Source organism: Ostrea edulis, unplaced genomic scaffold, assembly GCF_947568905.1.
Source record: "Ostrea edulis unplaced genomic scaffold, xbOstEdul1.1 scaffold_93, whole genome shotgun sequence".
NCBI lineage: Eukaryota > Metazoa > Mollusca > Bivalvia > Ostreida > Ostreidae > Ostrea > Ostrea edulis.
Window position 1 is genome coordinate 4,864 of NW_026606019.1, and position 16,896 is coordinate 21,759.

Below are 16,896 nucleotides of genomic sequence, written 5' to 3' on the forward strand. Positions count from 1 at the left end.
AAATGAAATTAAGACTTAAAACACCTTGTTTATTTCAGATTAAATGTTGTTCTATGGAATGACGCCAAGAACGTCATGACGTTACGCTGATGCTATAGAATATATAAGTGCTTCAAACGCAGAAAAATACGTCTTAGAAGTGAAAGAGGGCTATAAAATTACATATTTTGAATCATCTACCTATTATCTATCAGAATCTGCTAAAAAGTGAAAATGGGTAAAAATTGCCATAAGGGCCCTTTTGTCATGGGCGCAATCATATATATTAGTAGTATTTAATATTTAATGTTTCCTCTAACAAATAATTTTCTTCGAAATTTATATCCTAGTAATTTTCATACTAGAACAATTTATGAAATTGCCTGTATGTGCCCACTGGGTGGTGGTGGTGGTGGTGGTGTGTATGCATGTTTTAGGGGAGGAGGTCTGATTGCTTCCCACATGAAAATGTATTTTTAATATATATTCTTATTTATTATAAAAATAGGGTTCGCAGTCTGAAGATGTAGAGATTCGAGCAGAAGAAACAGAACTTCCAGTAATTAACAGACCGGCTCAGCCAACCATGAGATTATTATGTGTGGACATTAATTTCATGCATAATATGTAAATAATGTGTGTGAGAGAGAAAGAGAGGCCCGGGAAGGGAGAAAGAAAATTTTAAATTTAATGTACTATGGTAATTAACATTTTAAACCCCCTGCTGTTTACTATATTTCATGCACAATGTAGCTAGATCAATTATTTGATAGATGAAGAAATTTGCGCTTTGCGACAAGAAGTTAAAGAACTGAGGAGAGAAATGAAGGAAATGAAGAGTGTACCGAAAAAAAGTTTTCAAGTGGATGGTTCTAATGTAAAGGTTAGTATAATACATGTATCAATTGAAGAGGAAAAAAATATCAAGATTCATTATATGTAATGGTACAAGTGCAATTTTACAACATTTGTGATCCTAACGTTTTCTCATGCACTTCACCTCGCCTTTCTGGGTTTTTGAAAAAAGCTAGCTTGTACAAGCATAACCAGTATCAGGGAGAGGGCGTAACAGAACTTGTGCCCAATCCCTTTGTAATTAATAAAATTACAATAAAATATGTTAACATACTTTATTATACATACATGTTGAAAAGCATCCCTTTTAAATCTATGAAAAAACTTATCTTTGTATTACAGTTCCATTTTGTAAACCTTGATATACTGTAAATGAAAACTATTACATGTATTTAGGGTGGCTCCACTTAGTGAAAATTTACTAAATTAGTTGCTAATGTACTATTTTTTTTTATTCAGAAACCTTTAACAGCTCTTCTGAAAAGCTTCTTCTTCACATACCCATGGATAAGAGAAGATGACGAGGATTTAAAGGTATACATATTTTATAAATAACAATCTGTCGGTTTTGCGGATCACCACACTGTGGTTTTCTTATTCCGCATCAGTATCCTCTGAAATGCCATCACAATGACGCCTGTGTTCATATCAGGGATGCAAAAATCATGTTTTATTTACAAATAATTAATGATTTGTTTTAAATATTGATATATTAAAGGGACTGGTGCACGATTTTCGAAACAAATATTTTTCATTTTTTATTTTAGAATTTAAAATTGTAACTCATTTAATGTTGACAACCAAAATTTGGACCGTCTCAATGCAAGGATAAGAGCAATATTTTAGCTTTGATTCTGTGTTATGTAAACAAAGACTCTAGTCTTTTTATGTAAACAAACAAACCAGTGAAACATTAATTTTGTAATTTAAAGAATCTTCAATTTGTACAATCACAAATTTTAACTTTTAAATGACACATTTTACCTAAATTATAATTGAGATGTGATATAATTAATATACTTAGATCAATATCCATTTATTTTGAAAACTTCGAAAACAATAACACACCCAAATCTTTTCAAAACAAATAATAAACTCTCTATAATCAGCTTCTATCATGATGAATAACCTTATTTTTTTGTGAAATCTTCTAAACATATTAGACTGTATAGATTTTGATCATTTAAAATGAAAAACAATTTGAGGGGAAATCGTGAATCAGTCCCTTTAAGTGCAGTTTTCACTTTCTTATTAATATGGGCCCCTCTGACTGAGACAATTTTTTTTTTGTATCCATGTTTTTTTTCCCCAATCTCTAGTTCAGATAGTACAATATCACTTACCAGGTACATAGAAATTGTAAACAGATGCAGTACTTTTAGAACAGTGAATTTAATCCACACCAATATCAAGAAAACAAGTACATGTTAATCCCTTTACTTTTTATCCTCAGAGACAAATTACATCAGTTCTGGAGGGGTGTGGATGGGATGCAGACAAAAATGTCATCATCACATGTTTCTCATTTGCCTCCCATTCTTCACCAACTGGAGGAACCAGGTTCGTCAAAAGGTACAGAATTTTACACTAAAAATTTAAATTTTGACATATATGTATATATATATATATAGATATTTTTATATATAACACATGTGAAATGCAAAATAATTTTAGAAGTTGCAGGAGCGTACAGTATGGCAAATAATTGTGACACATATTGTCTTAAGTGTCTGACATCTTTAAGATAATGGGGGGGGGGGGGAGGGAGGGGGGTTGCCCTCTCCCAACTCGGGATAAAAAAAATTTGGGTCGATAGGTAGGTGGAAAAAAAATTCTAGAAAATTTCACGACCAAATTTTGAACTTTCAAAATCTAATAAAATTAAAGGTATAACTAGGATTAAAATCTTTGTTGACGGGATGAGAAAATTATGGAATTAATTAAAAAAGTTATTGTTTCCTTGAGGTTAAAAAAGTTTTAAGTAGGGTCATTTTTTGCAAGTTGGTTGGGATAGGGCAACCAAATAATTTTTTAAAGATGGCCTAGGTTTTAGTGTGTTATACAGTTGTCTGTGTTTTGACACATTGGACGTTCAAAATTTACAATGTAAAACTTCTATTTTCATTAATTTATTGTTTTCTTGATAGATTGATTTGATGTAAATTATACACACCACACTTATATAGATAAATCAAGGGAACAGCTGTTATTGTTCAACTTGAGCATGAATGTTTTGAATGCCAAAGTATTCAACAGAGTTTATAAGAAAAAATGCAGATGGAATGTAAAGATAAGCTAGCCTAATGTAACATCCTACATTTCATTTCTCGAGTCTAAATAATATGAAACATTGTGGCGATATTTTCCTGTTGTTCATGTATACATTAAATTTCAGCTAGTGACTCAAGATAAGCGGGTCGAGATGATGCCCATCAACAATCTTCAAAGGTACCTTTTCTCTGCCTTATGGGTGTCGCCATCTGAATCGGATGTGAAGATTAATTTCAGGGTGACCCTTGCACTGGTAAGGATTGAAATTGTTTTTTTTACATATGATGTGACTTGAATCACTCTGTTGACCTATTGCTATTTGTTTTTGTCCTTCATAGTGTGATGAAAGCATCAAAATGCATCCTTTAACATTTGAATATTTTCAACTTTCCCTTTGGAATGACTAAGCCATGTATATTGTTTCTGATATCTTTATACCCCCCGAACGAAGTTCCGGGGGGGGGGGATATAGAGGAATCACTCTGTCTGTGCAGATTCGTGTCCGGGCCATAACTTCTTTGTTCTTTGACATAGGCATACCATATTTGGCACACAGGTGGAGACGATAGGTCCAGTACCTTCATGACCTCTATATGACCTTGACCCTCAAGGTCAAAATTAAAGGTGTTTTTTTTTTACAATGGATTTGTGTCGGGGTCATAACTTCTTTGTTCTTTGACATAGGCATACCATATTTGACACATGAGTGTATCACCATGAGACGATGTGTCGGTTACCTTCATGACCTCCATATGACCTTGACCTCAAGGTCAAAGTTAAAGGTTTTTACAATGGATTCATGTCAGGGCCATGACTTCTTTGTTCTTTGACATAGGCATACCATATTTGACACATGAGTGTATCACCATGAGACGATGTGTCGGGTACCTTCATGACCTCCATATGACCTTGATCTTTGACATCAAGGTCAAAATTGATTATAGGGTTTTGACATTGTCATGCTCACAATACCTTTTGTTTGAATATATTGAACTTGTTATTTAATTGTATGATAAGAATCAGAGAACAGAAATGAAATATCAAAATCATGCCCAGTCTTATTATTTAGATATATATATTTTTTTCATTGTTTTACAGAGGGCTTTCGCAGATGGGCACAGGTTGTTCAAGAACCCAACCACAGCCATAGACTTCTGGCGTGCGTTTAGAAGGAACATTGACACAATGGTAGGCAATCTTTTGTAATTATTATCATTGAACATCATTTAGGCAATATAAGGTCATTGGTAAAACTGTTCACTTCTTGTCTTCTCCATGACTTTATAACAGTGAAACATACACTGCAAGCCCAGACTTGATACAAAGAAGGGAACCATTATTATCTGGGAGTGTCCTAAGTCAAGGTCAAGTACATAACTAGGTCTGACAGTAAAAAGTGTTATTTCTTTTCTAGGGCTTGAAAATTAGAAAGCCCATAGTAAGAAAACCTTTAAATGTGATATGGCCTTATCCAATGGTCATTCAAACAAGGTTTCAGGAAGGAAAATTCTGAATTTCCACTTCAACAGAAAATTTCTTCAATTAACTATTCTGACATCTGTAGATATATTTGTGGAGATGGTATTTTCTGAGATTGCTATTTCTAGTTATAAATGTACTTGTTCAGTTTCTAGTTCATCTTGATAAATTTAGAAAATATTGATTTTGAAACTGCAGTTGAGCAATCATGTATTTCATTTAAATTATTTACAAATGGTTTTCTTTTCTTTTCTCTTGCAGATGAAACAGACACCAGATAGATGGGTTGCCCTTGAACAGAGAATGAAAAAGAAAGTTGAAGCTTGCAATAAAGAAGATTAAGAAACAGAAAGTGTCCAGTTGTTTATTAATCAAAAAAAATACCTGGATAATCATACTTATAATGGTACTTCCTCAAAATCCGGGTTCAAATTAAGGAGTTTTAAATAATGAATTTAGATGTAATTCATTTGCTGCATGATTTTGAGATTGTACTTATTATATCTCTGTATGAATATCATTAACAGTGAAACCTTGATGAACAGTTGTAAATTTAATTATAGACAAAACTGTAGATATCTGTGAGGAACAAATTGCTGAGCAACACAGAATTTTATGAAACTTTTCATTAAGTTTTTATAAAAATTCAAAGTCCAATTCAAGTACTAGCATTGAAATGTATACATTACATGGATTTCATATGAAAATATGATATTCGCATAATATTCGCATGAATATCGTGCGAAAAACCTTAATAGTAGGTAACAATAATATTCACATGAATATCGTGCGAATTATTTTTCATATGATAATCATGCGAATTTCACATGAAAATCACATGATTTTTTCATGCGAATATCATGCGTGGTCCTTTTCGTCTCCTTTTCATGCGAAGAATTCGCATGATATTCATGCGAATTTCATATGAATTTCATGCGAGCCACTTTTCCCTGTGTAACTAAATCAATCAATGATTACTAACTCAATCAATCAATGATTACTAACTCAATCATCAGTCCAGTCTTCACGAAAAAACTTCGAGAAGCACAGGCCCTTCGGGCCTCCCAGTATAATAATTTTGCAAGCCCGAACAATATTTTACAGGCCCAACATGTTTTTCCTAATTTGACCACTTGTCATTTGCAAGGTGCTGCATGCTGATTCTGATACATGTACAGGTCAAGGTGATCATAGTTAGAGAACAACTGACATTAAAAGGATTATCTTATTTTATTTTTCAACATTTTAATTTTGCAGATAATTCAGCAACTCATGTTCAACTTCCACTTCAGTCATTTCATCACTTTCATAACCATAATCCTCTTCATCTTCTGTATCTGTATCTGACTCAACAAAATCTTTCCCACCGATCTACAAGAAACAATACATGTGTATATTATAAATAAGTATTAAGAAGCATTCTTTTTATTATTTGATTTCTTTTCATCGATTGCAATGTCAAAATATTATCCAATTTATGACATATTCAGTTTTAAGATAATATTTATGTACCGGCATCTGAAGTTCTGACTGTTCCTGGCATATATTAGCTGCACCTTCAACTTCAACAGCAGTTGAGTCTGTCCCAGCAGCCTTTGCTACTTCAACCGTGTCAGTATTTGTGTCTGCTCCAGTGACATCAACTACCTCCACAGAATCCGTTGATGTTGATTCACTTGTCATGTATTGCCCAGTCTTGTCATGTGCTTGAATAGGCCGAGTCCTGTGGTACCCCAAACGTCTGCGGCGCCCCGATGCAGTTTTCTAGAAAAATTTAATATAATAAATTTATTTTTTAAATATGTAATCATACTGTGCTATTTTATTTTTAACAGGAATCAAAAACTCTTTGTGTACAGAAGATAAACTTTATCCAATATTTTTATTTTAATATACCATCCAATTCTTGATGGCCGGATCAGGATTAAATTATTCTATGTCAGATGACTGAACGTTGATCATCATAAGGTCATTGAGCGTTGAATTTTTCATTCTCCCTCGTCTCCTTCCTTTGGTGAGTTTCATGGCTGAAAACAAGCACTCGTTGTTAACAGATGTGGGTGGCATGGTTTGTACCAAGTCCAAGACCAAAAACACATTTGCAAGTCCATGCTGGCTAAGCTGTGAGTGTACTTCCATCCACTGGAGACTGAGCTTTGTTAGTTTGTCACTGAACCTAAAATTAAAGGAGAACTTGCAATGAGTTTATCACTATCACCAAAATCCATAAGAACTATGAAAAAATGACAATCTGAATAATTTTGTACACGACCTAAATTCAGTATACTTTCAGTTATATAATTTACTTAAATTCTGGGCTTTTCCAAAAAGAATTTATGATCTTAAGATTTACAATACAATATCAAATGAATTCAAATTTATTTACTTCTCATAGACAAGAGTCTTTAGAAGTAATCATTCGTTGATAATCTCAGAAGGCTCATCACATGAACGTTGTAGGATGTCATGAAAATGTTTCATCAATAGCTGAATGCTGTCATTGCCATACTCTGGAATTCAAATATGAAAACCATTTAAACGAAATGACAACTACTAGTATACCTGCATTACTTTACCAAAGAAAAATTTTAAGGCATAGATAAGGCAGATGATTCTTTCACAAATTTCTTAAAGCACAAGACATCATAACATTAAAAAATCCATCATTTATCATTCAAGACCCTATTTCAGACACTTCTGCATTCAGATTGCATGATGATCATGAACATTGAAATATAAAACCAAGTTCAATCATAGAATAACAAATCAAAGTAAACAAAAGAAACAAACAAACAACAACAAATCAACAACCCACAAATCAATTCAAAAGCAGTAACTTTCCATGCATAAACTAAATTTAACCTCCAATAGTATCTGATTCGGATCCTGGTTGTGGCCAGTTATTGAAAGATGCTATCCCTATGGATTTTAGTACATCATCCAAAGGGAATCTGTCTTTCAATGATTTCTGAATGGCTGATATTATATCAGTGGCCTTTCCATCTGGTTTTGATCCCTTGAATGTCAAGCGTTCCCCCTGATACTCCTCTTTACTAACAACTTCAGATACTGTTTTCATCTCCCTATACATTTGTTATTTATGTCAAGCGTTCCCCCTGATACTCCTCTTTACTAACAACTTCAGATACTGTTTTCATCTCCCTATACATTTGTTATTTATGTCAAGCGTTCCCCCTGATACTCCTCTTTACTAACACCTTCAGATACTGTTTCATCTCCCTATACATTTGTCATTTATGCATTACAGTGTTCATCATGTCTAACATTATGTTATTATGCACATTAGAAACTACTGTAGTCACTAGTATTTATCACTCAGAATGATGCTACTTACATGTTTGACAACATCTCCAACAAATTCTCAGTGGCAGAAAGTCTGATGTATGCGTCAGCTAAAGTAAGGTTCCTCTTCTGTAGAAAGAGAGAGAGCCGCACCAGGTGACCTATAAGCTCCTAAAAATAAATCATTACTTAGTATTATCATACAACTCAGAGATGTATCATATTAACTTCCTCTATCAGCAACCGTTTGTAACATCAAAGAATTGCATGCACTGTAATTCCCTACCTTCAGCATCAGTAAATATGAAATAATGTGTCCATCCTGTAACATCCTTGCATATCCCTCAGCTTTAGCATTTTTGTGAGAAGAGGAGTCCAACTGCATCTTGAAGGCTTTGTAACCTTTAACCAGTGCATTGATTGCTCTCTGAGTGTGTGGTAACCAGCGTGTACCACCTACTCCAGTTGGTAAAATCTGGGTTTGCTCTAACGATTGAAAACATCTCTTCAAACTTTTCTTCTGGGTTGGGCTTTTGCGGTATAGATAATACAGTCCTATTAGTAGAGTCATAGCACGGTCGTAAAGTTTCTGTGAATGCACTTTTATGGCGTCTTTGAATCCCAACTCAACTCTATGAGCGAGGCAATGAGTAACAATGAGGTATGGCCTTGACTCCTTCAGAAGGGCTGCTAATCCAGATTTACGTCCTATGCAAATAAAAAAAAGCCTATAATTTTTTTGTAAAACTAAAGCTGTAATCTAATTCTACTTAATCTTGAATGTACCTGAAAATTAAATATTGCACCGAGACGAATCTATGTCATATATGTATATTTACCTTTCATATTGGATGCCCCGTCCGCACAAAATCCAACCAACTTGTGTTGAAATACTTCATCGAGTCCAAGCGAATGAAATACACCTGAGATATAGTCATGAATCTCTTTGGCACAAGTAGACTCTGGGTTCCAATATGGAAAAAATATCTTCAATGATGCCATTAGTACAAACTCGAACGTAAACATTTTCCTGCTCTTCTCCAGTAAAATCAGTGCTACCATCACAGGTAAAACTAAAAAACTTGGCTTCTGTAAGTTTTTGAACAACATCATTCCTTGTAACATTTGCAATACACTCGACAAAAGATGCCCCTGCTTTATCATTGCGGTATTGACTGCCAACGTCTAATCCTTTTGCAGCATCTAGTCTACATATGAAACTATAGTCACGAAATGAATTGTGATGCTTTGCAACAGCATGAGCTGTTCTAACTTTAATGACTAGTCGATCATAGTCCGCCTTTTGAAGCATTTCTAGGCACTTGTGGGCATCTGATATCTGCCCCGAGACTGTTGAGGTACAATGTAGCTATGTATTTCGGTGCAAAGTGTTTGTGGTACTTACTTGCTTCATGCTGTTTTACAGCAAACAATTTCAAATTCTCAGTCCCAGACACAAACTTACAATCTGACACTTTGTTTTGTACACACCACATACAAAACATTTTCTTTTTTCAGTATCAAATGTTAACCATGGCCTACCCTCTGTCCAGTGGGGCATAAATTTCCGCTCTCTTTTATCCTCGTACGATCTTTTTTTTGGGGGGGGGGGGGGGGGATTTGGATCTGATGACTCTGACTCCAAATCACGTTTGGTTTGTTTTTTTTAATATCCCGGACGAGCCCCCTCCTTATACTTTAGAAAAGGCAGCATTGTTGCGCCTATGGAATTCAACTGTAAGTCCAATCCGATTGCTGCTAAGTCATAACAAAGTATGAGTCAATTTCACGCTTTATTAATAATATATAAAGAACATATAAGAAAACATTTATAGGCCCGCCGGACTCCTGGGTTAAATATTTTTAGAAGCCCGATCCCGATTTTACTGGCCTCGGGCCACCGGTTAACGTCGAAGACTGTCATCACTCAGGTGCATTGAATCCTTGATACTCCTCAGAGGCAAAGAAATTCGTCACAGAACATGAGGGTAGAGGGACTCGCACCTTGTGCCCAAGGTATCCTTAGCACCATCAAACAAATTGTCTGTGTGATGTCTATCTGTTACGCCTGTAATTCCAGGAGATGTTTGGAATTATTCACTAATGATAAACTAGCAATTGGACCCAATGGTCATGTGAATTTTGTATTGATTAAATCAATAAAAAAAAATGACTTGCTCTTCAATTGTTGCCTTCATTTCTCCATACTGGGATCAGTATTGGTAATATGCCGTCTCGAGCTCATGCACATCTAAACACACTGATGAAAACCCAGGGTGTTCAGTAAAGCAGGTCAGTTCCTTGTTGAATGACTCCCCTCTTCTCATCAACCCTTGGCAATTCGGTGCAGCATGATACACTTTCCGTGGCAGCTGACATATGGGAATAGAATCCATATTGACACCTAAAATGATTTGTAAACCATGTGAATTTGTGAAAGAATAGAGAACTCAATAATGGGGAAAAGATAAGACAATTCTTCTCTAGGTGATAATTTTTAAAAATTCTTAGGAAAATTGTAAGTACAAATATAACATTATAAAGGGGGTGTCACATGAGAGGATAGAAAAATCAATGTTATTTTCAGCTCTTTCCCAATGAAGTAATGAGCGAAAATACACCACAGGAACAAATAATTTTGTCGGTAATAATAGTAGGTCTATTGATAATTGAGGGTATATACCATACCACTCTCTAATTACTAAGGGGTGGTATTGTACACACCAGTGCGACCACTAACATTGTTATTACAGACAAAATTGCAGATTCCTGTGAATACGACGCGGGCAGGCGTAATATAGTGATTAGACATCTGTAATTTTATCATTGTAATTAAGAATGATGTACAGTTAAAAATAATTGATCAATTTCGTATTTCCTCAAATTTATTTTATAAACAAACAGTCTAACGGCGCCTTACCATTCCGTGGTTCCGAGGCGATGTTCAAGTTGTTCACGTTCAGCATTCTCCCCATTTACATATTGTAACTCGTCGAAATAATCGGAATCCATTGCAGCTGGCTCTTATTGGTAAGGGACGATGTGCTGTACGTCCTCGTTACTATAATTTTTAAAGGAAGACGCTGCAGATGATATGTGGAGGTCGATTTCGTCCACAGAAACGGAGGTATCGCTCACATTTGCCATACTGGTCTGTTTGAGACTGATGGGTTATGACGTCACACGTCATTATGGCTAAATATAGTAAAACCGGAAGTTCAGTTGATTGGTTTCGGGCAGGTGCAAAAATAGATAACTTTGACGGGGAATATTTCGGTATTGAATGCACGGACGATCAAATTTTTTATTCTTATATTTTCAAATTGTATTTCTGAACCAATTTACCATTTTTGCACACATGACTTCCGGGGCACTTTAACCAAGAGCATGTCATTTCTGTATTTTTTTTTATTTAGAAAAAGCATATGATACCACATGGAAATACGGTATCTTAAAAGATCTTCATAATATAGGCCTTAAAGGCCATTTACCAAACTTCATCAAGATATTTTTAAGTGATAGACATTTCAATGTTCGCCTTGGATCTACATTTTCAGACAATTACGAACAAGAAATGGACGTGTCACAAGGAAGTATTGTATGGGTTACATTATTTAGTCTAAAAATAAACAGTCTAGCTGATGTTCTTAAAAACGACTTCCATGGAAGTTTATATGTCGATGACTTTGTTCTCTGTTATAAATCTAAAAACATGAACTCCATTCAGCGAAAACTACATTTATGTCTAAACAAAATCCAAAATTGGACTGATGTAAATGGTTTTCAATTTTCCAAAACTAAAACTGCATGCATACATTTCTGTTCTAAGCGAAAACACCACGATGATCCTCAATTGCAATTAGATGGTACTCCAATTAAAGTTCTAAAAGAATTAAAGTTTTTAGGTGTCATTTTTTATAATAAACTTTCTTTTATTCCTCATATAGCAATGCTCAGAGAGAAATGTACAAAAGCTCTTGATATAATTAAAGTTGTTGCAAACACAAAATGGGAAGCAGATAAAAATACTCTTCTACATCTGTATCGCTCTCTAATACGGTCTAAACTAGACTACGGCTGTATAGTATATGGTGCTGCAAGAACATCCTATATCAAAGTCCTCGATGCAGTTCACCATCAAGGACTATGCACAGGAGCTTGTCGGACCTCTCCTGTAGATAGTTTTATGTTGAGGCCAACGAACCACCTCTCGATCTACGTAGAATAAAACTTACATTACAATATATTGTTAAATTAAAAGCTAACATTGACAATCCTGCATTTAGCTGCGTTTTCCATCCGCAGTTTGAACATTTATGTGACAAAAACAAGAAGTGCATAAGATCAATTGGTCTACGAGTTAAAAAAAAAACCATACGTGATTATAACCTACCTTTGGACATCGTAAAACCCTCATCACCTTCTGAAATACCACCATGGAAACTAACAAAACCCAAAGTAGACACATCACTTTCTGAATTAAAAAAACTGAAACAAATCCCGCCATTTTCAAGCAAAAATTATCCGAAATAAAACAATCCAAACATACTACAACTCATATCTATACAGATGGTTCAAAAGACCAAAATAAAGTCGCTGCTGCTGCAGTAATCACAAACGACGTTTTCTCTGCACGACTCCCAAATGAAGCAACAATTTATACCGCCGAAGCAAAGGCTATTCAGCTTGCGTTTGAATACATAAAAACTTCTAATGAGAAACATTTTACTATTTTCCCAGACTCCCTATCATGTCTTCAGTCAATAAACAACATGAATATTGATCATCCATATATTTTAGATATCTTACACCGGTACTATCATTGAACTAAACAAGGTAAAATAGTTGAGTTCTGCTGGATCCCAAGTCACATTGGTATCCATAGCAACACCATGGCGGACAAAGCAGCCAAAAATGCACTTCAAGGTGACATTGTACACTTCAAAATTCCATACACTGATTTTAAATATTTCATAAAACTATATGTTAATTCTCTTTGGCAAATCTATTGGGATTTCTGTGACACAAGTAAACTTTATTCTATTCAAAACAAAGTAAACAAATCGTTTAACATCGTAATGAAACGTCAAGACGAAGTGATTATTTTAAGAATACGCATCGGACATTCAAAATTGACCCATTCGTACCTACCAAACAGAGAACCTCAGCCTGAATGCATATCTTGTGACTGTCCATTAACTATACATCACATTCTTTTAGAATGTAGTGATTTTACGCTCATACGAAATAGACTTTTTAATACTGTACAATCAATGAAAGAACTATTTACAAATGTTGACAATCATTATATTATACAATATTTACAAGAATGTGACTTTTACAGAAAAATTTGAAACCTTTATAATACAACTGGTTATATACACGGATTGATTTTAGTTTTTTAACCTGTTTATATATTTTTAACCTTTATGTCCGTCGGATGGGATGTTAAAGGGTGTCCCGTGTCAAGGATCACAACCCCCTTGGCACGCAAAAGATCGTTTCCCTGATGTTCAAAAAAGAGTAGGCTCACTGGGGGCCGTCAGGGAAACTCAAACACTCACAACCAAACATCATTCAATTAGTTAACCGCCGTAAAATGGTTGAAATATTGCCAAAACGGCATAAAACCTCAATCAATCAATCGATCAATTATTACTTTTAAAAATTATGTTGACATTTAATACAATATTAATTCTAGAATATAAAGTTTCGCATTGACCTACATCTCCTTCCACACGCAGAATGTGCTCTCATTATCACGTGACTTTCAAAACAGCAGATGCCTATCTAGGATTTGTGACATTTAATTTGTTCAAAATACACCTGCGGATCATGATCCGTCTCCAACACAAACACATGACAGTATAAATACTTCCGAATAGCCCATACATTAGCTAAACACTCTTTCTCTATTGTTGCATACTTGCACTCGAACTCTTTCAACTCTGCTTACATATGCAATAGGTAGTTTTTGACCTTGTACCATTTGAAGGAGAACGTAGATTGATTCCTAACAATCATTATGAAACACGTCAGACAGTACACAGGCAAATGTGCCTCACGTGAATTTCACGTGAAATGCTGTTCACGTGAAATTCACATGAACCTTTCACGTGAAATTCACGTAAATTTCATGTGAATTTCACGTGAAAAGTGATTCACGTGAAATTCACGTTAATATGTCCACATGAATTTCACGTGAATCCCTTTTCACGTGAAATTCACGTTGAAATATTGACATGAATTTCACGTGAACAGCAATTCACATGAAATTCACGTTAAATTTTTCACATGAATTTCACGTAAAAAGCATTATATCACTTTTCACATTAGTTCCTTGCGAAAATTTTAATGTGATTTGATTTTCGCAAGGAAATAATGTGAACGTTGATTCACGTGAAAAGATTCACACGAATTTCATGTGAAATTTCTTCATGTGAAATTCACACGAACAATTTCACACGAATTTCACGTGAAAAGCTATTTACGTTAAAAATTTCACAAGAAAAGCGATTAAAGTGAAATATTCACACTTCTTAATATATTCAAGCGAAAAAATAAATAAAATTAAGGTAAAATATAAAACGATATGGAGATTAGGCAATTCAAAAGTTAGAGTACATTTATAAAATGTAGGCAAACGACCAATAAAGTAGATCCTGCTCACGCCTCCCTCTCCTCGTTTATTTGCGAAATTATTAACTTGCATTGTAGTTCTGTACGCAGTATGATTACATGTACTTTCCACACCTGATTTCTTTCATTTCCCATTATTTTTTCTCTTAAGAATTAAAATATAAATTAAATCTCCCATCATCATAGATATTAATGAAAGCATATTTTCCAACTACTTGAAGAATCACTATATTGATAGAGTTAGAATATGCAACTTCAAAACCACGAAATTTTCTAAACATGGAAAATTACTATTTTACAGTAAAATCAGAAAGAACTATGAATTGAAACTAAGACCATTTGAAATTTCCATTTGTGAGAGTAGTACGTTTTAAATAGCTAAGAATATTTGCCCACCCTTTAGAAATTGAAACTGGTGAATATTCAAAACCATGCATTCCAAAAGATTGTTGTTTTGGTCAGTTTTGTAAAACTACTGAAGATGAGTTAAATTTTTTATCTCGCTGCTTTATGATGTTAGTAACAGGCTACTTGTCGGGGTGCACTTGGGCTGTTTACATACATGTGTTTTGAGGGTAGTATTGTGCAGGTGGGGAAAAATGCCATGATATTGTTTTCCGCTGTCGGTAGTTTGGCATCAATTTTAATTACCCCCCCCCCCTCCTTATTAGATACATCGAGAATAATTACCGGTGTGATACCTTGGAAGCTGGTGTATGCATAAAGTTAGACCTACTGGAAATTGCTGATATACGCATGTAGAAATGAAAATTTTCTATCAGCCATATAGCCGTATTCACTATCCCGAATTTGTAGATCGTCAATCAAAAGGAAAACACAGATTTCTAGCACTCGGAAGAAAGCGAAAAACATAAACAATCCTTAACATTACTGTCCATGTATATTTAGATAACTTTTAAAAAATATCTATAAAGCTTTACACTACAGTCAGATTCCGGTAATATTTACAAGACTGTGACGTCACACTCGCGTAAGCCGTCTGACGCGTCTGACGTATGCAAGACAGCGAATGTGAAAGTACATAGAAACTCTACAGGTAAGATGAGATTGAGCATTGTAATTATAAATGTTCAGTGTAAATTCAAGCCATTAGGCTTATTACATTTATGTGATCTAAAGTTCCTAATGCAACCGCTTATTTCAGACTGATGAGAATTACTTTAGACGGGGTACGTCAACGAATAGGCACGGCAGCGAAAATACGGAAGTCACTTCGGGGACGTGTCGCAGAATCGCATAACTCTACACGGTTTGTTAATCTTTCCTTATTCATCAGACAACATGGTAATCGTAATTCAGAACATAATTTTTATAATTTAATTGATCTATATATTGATTAGGGGTGCTAAGTAACGTTCTATATTACCTTCATAGAGGCATCATCGAGATCAGGTACGTTGAAGGGGGGGGGGGGGGGGGGGGGGGGGGATGTGTAACAATATCCATCGATTGTTATATATATCGTAATGCCAATAAAATGTATATATATATATTGGTTGCTCCCCCCTTTAACTATAGTTTTAAATGAGAAGAATGTAAGCTTGAAAGCTCTATCAATGTCAATCGTTTCATTTTAATAGCTGCAGAACTGTAGCTCTCTGAAAAAATATTTTGACATAACAGAGATATGTCAAAATATTTTTTTCAGAGAGCTACAGTTCTGCAGCTATCATTTTAAGCAATGCATTTATATAGATTTAATCTAGATAATGAGGAATGCAAAGTCATTTTCAAATCGCCTCTGGATTAGAACATGACAATTTGAAAACATATTCCATGACTTCCTTCTGTATCTTGTATAATAATTCTATTCTATTCTGTATGATGATATATAAAAGGTTATGTTTCTTTCAAACACAAATTATTGATAATTTTGCAACTTTTTTTTCCTTCGTTTCTGCTACATCTACGTGCAATTTCATTCATAGTACAGTATGTGTACATAAGGCTTAATATGACTCCTTTTGTATATTGAACAGTCCTTCTAATGCATAAATATTTCTTTTTCAGAGATTAAAAGAAAGAAAAAAAGACAATGAAGACAACCATGTAAAAACAAATTCAATCAATTAAATTATCAGCAGATTGAAAGCAGATTTGTACTCCTTTTTGTGTTCATCTGAACCCGAGATTCAGAGTATCAAAATATCCATGTATGATTTAACGTTATAAAGTTTATGTGAAATTCACGTGAATTTTATGTGAAATTCATGTTAAAAATTTCACGTGAAATTCACGTGAATTTTATGTGAATTTCACGTGATTTTTTTTCGTGTGAATTCACATTTGATGCTCTTTTAACGTGAATTTCACATAGAAATTTTCATGTGAAATTCATGTGAATTTCAC

The 16,896-nt window shown here is 34.5% G+C and overlaps 1 long non-coding RNA gene and 2 pseudogenes across 1 annotated transcript; 2 read left to right on the forward strand and 1 right to left on the reverse strand.

Annotated features, from left to right (window-relative positions):
* Positions 1-352: 352 nt before the first annotated feature.
* Positions 353-4,936, forward strand: LOC125654933 (uncharacterized; annotated as a pseudogene).
* An 865-nt stretch (positions 4,937-5,801) lies between these two features.
* Positions 5,802-9,601, reverse strand: LOC125647705 (zinc finger protein 862-like; annotated as a pseudogene).
* A 5,298-nt stretch (positions 9,602-14,899) lies between these two features.
* Positions 14,900-16,638, forward strand: LOC125672769 (uncharacterized). The gene is made up of 2 exons (XR_008799532.1): positions 14,900-15,796; positions 16,558-16,638. It is a non-coding gene; the product is annotated as an uncharacterized LOC125672769 (long non-coding RNA).
* The last annotated feature ends 258 nt before the right edge of the window (positions 16,639-16,896 follow it).